Source organism: Phyllostomus discolor, chromosome 3, assembly GCF_004126475.2.
Source record: "Phyllostomus discolor isolate MPI-MPIP mPhyDis1 chromosome 3, mPhyDis1.pri.v3, whole genome shotgun sequence".
NCBI classification, from domain to species: Eukaryota; Metazoa; Chordata; class Mammalia; order Chiroptera; family Phyllostomidae; genus Phyllostomus; species Phyllostomus discolor.
The window spans coordinates 22,110,579-22,116,481 of NC_040905.2; positions in this window are offsets into that span (position 1 = coordinate 22,110,579).

A 5,903-nucleotide genomic window follows, 5' to 3' on the forward strand; every position below is an offset into this window, starting at 1 on the left:
ACACCAGGCCTAGCTAAGGAGGGCTTGGGGGTCTGAAAGGCACAGATGCAGGCTGAAGCCTGCAGGGTAAGGACAGCAAAGGTAAGGGCAGCCAAAGGTCAGGGTGACAAGTGCCTCAAGGCCAGAGGCCATGTGGCCTGAGGCTGGACAGCCAGAGAGTCAAGAGCACCAAGCCCCAGATCCTTTGTCCTGAGGACTTAGGTAGTTGGAGAGATGAGGGAGGATGAAGTTACATATTGACTGACAGGTAGTGATGGTGCTAGCTTTCCAAGACAGAGGGCTTGAAAACCCGAAGGTATTAATGGACTTCTTACCTTTAGTCACTATGGGCCATTTTCAGCTTTTCAGACCTTAGGATGAAAGCATAGTTTCAAATTCTTTCTCTCCCAGATAGTGGAAAAAGTACACAGAATTTCAAGGACTGCTGAGTCAGTGGTTGAGACCTGTACCCTCCTCCCTGCCTTTGTTTCCCTCAGGCTGCTCATTCTACCATAACAGAATGACTGGGCCACCTGGCCATAAGTCTGGCTCCACTCAGGTTGCTGTCCTCTCTTGGCTTCCTTCCACAAGTACTACATCCAAAAACTAAATGGCTTTCAGCTGAGAAATCAGCAGGCCTTCTTTTTTATAAATTATTTCACTTCATTTCTGAGCACAATGTAAATTGTCCTCATTCCTCTTATTTAAAACACTAGTGTTTTTCTATAATATTATAGTTTCTGATAAAGTTTCCCCAGAAAAGCCTGTTTGTGCAATACTAAAACTTTGCTTTTCACTGATACCTAGGAGGAAATGCAAATCTTGCTAGGTTTCTCTCTATACCTATTTAGTAATGGTTCCTTTAACGTTCTTGCTTTTACAAGAGCACAGAAATAAAGATATTTTTAGATTGTTGCCAGAGTAAATGATGCTATGTTTAAAACAGTTAACAAACCCTTCTTATATCAGCATTTTCCATAGAACTGTTTTTGGACATAAATATATTCTGTGTTTTAATTCATTATAGATTCCAAAGCTTCAAGTCATAGCAGGAGGACAAGTTGAATATAGAGAAAGAATGTGTTTAGCACATTGATTTGCTTCCCATGACTTCTTGTTTACCTCATTTGAATAAGTTTTATAGTGCAAAACACTCTTCCATTATAGATTATGTCCAGTTTATAAAAATAAATAGAAGAGAAAGTAAAAAGAGTGAAATATTTTCTACTCAGAACAGGAAGTTTGCTGACTTTCATTTTTCTCCTTACTAGAAGTCCCATTTTTAAAATTATTTTTCTGGGAAAGTTGGTATGCTCTGGGCAAAAATGAATCAGTTTGATTTTAAAGCATTAAACCTGTGGTATTTGTTTGCAAAATACTTACTCATAACAGTGTTACCTGAGATGGAAGTTAGGCAGGAATAAAGGTTAATCCAGAGTAACTCTCTCAGTTACTCTCTCATATATCTGCTCTAAAAAGCGTTTCGATTATGCATTTCAGAAATGACGCTCTGACCCATGTTCGTACCAGAGCTCCCTTCTGTCTTTCCTCTCACTCCTGTTCTTTCATAAAGGCTCAAATCCTTGAGACCATATAATACATTCTTTTCTGTGCATAATGCATTCTTGTTTCCTATTGTGTGACAGAAAAAAGAAAAAAAAAACAGGAGAACTTGTATAAACTGGAGAGTTGTAATTCATGTGCTTCATGAAAGTGTTGCCCTAATTCTCAGAGAAAGTTTATTCGATATTTGTAGGTAAAATAAAGTGTATTAGTCAGCTCAGGTGGTTATAATAAAATAACATGGACTGGGTAGCTTAAACAACACTTCACATCTCACAGTTCTGAAGGCTGGGAAGTTAAGATCAAGGCACTGGCAATATACGTTTTATTTTGAGGCCTCCAGCCAGGTAAGCAGCAGCCATCTTTCTGTATGATCACATGATCTCTTCTTGTTTGTGTGAATGGGGTGAACAAGTTCTCCCATGGCTCCATTTACAAGGGCACTAATCCCATCGGACCAAGGCACCAACCATTGGACCTCATCTAGCCATACCTACCATATTTGGCAGTGTGTAATGCATACTTTTTTGCCCAAATTTTTGAGGGAAACATGCAAGTGCATTATACACGGGTAGTACCTGAAACACTTTGTACCTGTTCTTGTATTTTGTAATTATTTGTTACATAAAATTTCTTGTATCGTAATATGTTCAAAAATAAATGCTAAAATTCCTTTACAATACAAAAACAAAAACAAGCATCTAAATATAAATAAATAAATAATTGAATTAAAGATTTTAAAGGAAAGATTTTTTTTTTTCCTGAGTGTTTCGGCGAAAAACATGGGAGTGCATTACACAGGGGAGCACATTATACAGGGCAAAATACATTACCTCCCAAAGGCCCCATCTCCAAATATTATTACATTGCAAGTCAGGACTTCAACATAGAAATATTCAAGAGACACAGTTAGTCCATAACACACAGTATCAACACTTTAATAATGTATTAAGTCACAGATGAATACCTTTATTTCTTGTAAGGTATGCAGTTAGTGGAAGAATGTGTCAACTAGATCCTCTGGGAGCAGTCATTGAAATGGAATCCACACAGTTTATTAGGAGATAACAATAGTGAGAGATAAAGGTAGGAAAAAGGAGAATTGGATGAGAAATCCTTAGACCAAGATGCATATCTGACACATGAGAAAGGATTAAGTAAGAAAGATTGAGCAGCTAGACTAGCAGACTGCACTCCAGATCTGACAAAGTCACTTCAATGTCAAGTTCCAGAGCGAAGACTACCTGGCAGATGAGCCTTGCATTGGACAAAAATAGCCAGTCTGTAGTGTATTTATCATTGTCGTTTATTAGCTCAGGCTATCCAAAAGAGTATGATGCCTTTGCAAAAGCAAAGGAAGATCCTGAAGACACTGAGGCTGGGCCTGTCTACCCACCGCACTACTTTGATGAAGACCTAAGTGGTGTGTCACCTCGTGGTTGCCACAGTTTTACCCTTGGGCCATGTGGACCTACTTCTACAAATATGTTAAAGCAGCAGTTCCTTCAGGGTTCTAGTAGGCTTCCTGTTTGGCAGAAAATGTACAGAGGGGAGATTAATAGGACATATCCAGCCTGAACTGCTACATTTGGGGGGGGGGGGAGGCGTGTCACAGCTAGTACTCATCACCTCCCTTGACACTATCCATTGCAAATTTGTTGACCTTTACTATCAGTTTTATGGTATACACTGGCTGATTTGCTGGTAAAACCCAACTCTCTTCAAGAGGGAGCTTAGTCTCTGATTAACATACATTTCTCAGGCTATTTTCACTACACTTTTCTGCTCTAAGTCACAATTGGGTAATGGAGTAACAAGAAGCTCCCCAGTGGATGACCTGAGTCCCACGCATTTTCCTCCCTGTCCTCAGTGAGGAAAAACAACCCCACCTCCTACAGCTGACCAGGGTCAATTACCTCCATCAAGGAGGTGGTCTCCTGCTTGCTGAGATCCCTGAACGCAAGGAGTGCAAAGTGCCCAATTGCCAACACTAGTTTGTAGTTCAGTGTACCCCGTGCTATGTCTTCTGGCAAGCATGCACAACACGTAAGTACCAGGGTCTCTAACCAAAATGTGTGAATGCCAGTAAGGCCAGTGACCTGTGTTCTTCCTCTTAGGAACACAGCTCCACACTCAGGTCTCTGGTTTAGTGCTTACACTGAATCTCAGAGAATGGTACCTCATCTTCACACATTTGCAAAGACTTTTGGCTGCATGCTTGTGCTTCAACTATTTCTTTAGGCCACTACAAAGCTCTATCAAACCAGCTACACCTGGCTGGAATATTATGGGACAGAACCAATGGGCCCCATTATCATGGGCCCACACCGTACATGCTTTGCTGTAAATTATATTCTTAGAAAGGGCACTATTTTATGTGGTATTTCATATTCATCAATTAAGCACTCCGGTACCCTGGAGGTTGTTGCTGGCTGAGGATCTGTGAACAGGAAAGCCAAACCCATACTTAGGATAATCATTTATTTACTCTTATAGAAAAAATTTAATGGTCCTTAAAGAGAGAAGAATTTCAATATAGCCAGACACCTTTTGCGAATAGTGTCAAAGGGATGGCTCATAGCTCATCTCTGGTTGCTGCCAGGTTAGAGATTCAAAAGATGTAGCAGCTAGATTGACCTTAACATTTGGAGTCCTCACTGTGGGGTCCATGTACACTCCCCTACCACTGTGGCCACACTATTCTTGTAACTACCTTACCACATGTGGAATGAGTGATGCAGAAAGATATCAACAGGGAGTAGTTTTGTCTACTTGGTTTTTCAATGTCTTTCCATGGTAAGTGACTGCTAGTGGGAATTGACACAAATATGTTTATACTTTCTACTCTCTCCCATTTGTTCACATGGCTATCCCCCAAACCTCTTTGTCTCTGATCTCCCCCTAGTTAAAATATCACTCCATCTACTTTCTGAAGATGTGGAATAAAATGTAATGTCTATGGAACTAATTACTGTTTAAAATATACAACTGAAATACATTTTACAAGAAAAGGACTATATTTTTTCTCTAATGGAAAAGCTAATATTGCTAATATCCAGTAATAGTTTTCCAAATGAAACAGTTCTAACTTGTGTATTTAAGAAGACCCAGGCTAATTTTCTTTAGGTGTATATCATTATAAGTAGGAAACTAAGCCTCAAAAAATATATTCTGAATAGAAGTAGAAAGTCAGAAGCAATTATAAAAGATTATTAAGAAGACTTCTGAGAAACATGATGCAACAAATGAACAATCCCTATATTCTTGTTTCACATAATGACCAAAGTTACCAAAATAATATGCATGTGGAAAACAATCACTATGTTGCAGGAACTGGGAGGAATACTACCCAGAGTCTTATACTGAGATGGATTTCTGTAGAGTTAGTGTATGAGGGAAGATTATAAAAGGACGGAGGTTCAGTGGTAGAGTTCTTAGTCCTGTAAAGCAGATCAGTGAGACATGAAAAAAAGGAGAATATTCAGGAAGAACTCCTCCACTCCCCTGGTTTTCAGGAGTGACAACAAACATGGTGGTCTGGGAATCGCTCAAGACACTCAAAACACATTCAGAATGGTTTAGCCTTTCTAAACGCATGTGACCTTTTTTCTTTGAAAAAAGAATTCTGGCACTCCAAACGAAACCATTGTCAGACTGTCGAATTTTCCTGCAGATTTTTCTAATGCAGTAGCATGCTTCATTAAAGCAGTAATTCACTTTCTTGACCCTCTGGGTTATTGAAACAAAAAGCTGTCAAGCTTAGCCATATTGGTACCTAAAGAAGAGAGCAGCAGGAAAATAAAAGGCCATGTGGAAAGCTCACTTCTAGCAGAGTTGTGGTTGGTGTTGCTTCTTTTAACTAACCCAGAGAAAACATTTAATACATATTTAATTTCCTAATTCCTCAGAATCTCACCCAGGATGTCTTGACCTTGAACTGAAAATCTGTTTGCAGAATTTTTCCATCTAGCACGGTGTTATATTGTCTGTGGAGTACTTCGTTTTAAACATCCTTCAGTACAAACAGTTTTACGTAGTATGCAAAAGGGGCTCTGATCTGCAGCGTAGCAGAGAATGATTGATTAGTCTTTGAAACAACTCGGTCAGCAAAGCGTGCTCCAAGCCTGGTCCCTTCAGCACTTCCAACAGCATTATCAAAATTTCCATCATACTGTTTGTTAATTAATATGAGAGGTATTAGAGACAATTTAGAGAAATAAATGGTGTTCAAAATATGTGGTCTGGCAGAAAGTTCATGCCTGAAAGGGAAAACTAAGAAGATCAATAACTACTGCTTTTGAATTCATACTCCCAATACAAAGCTCTGTTGGTATCTGTGACCTCTGTCGGCTGACCCGATT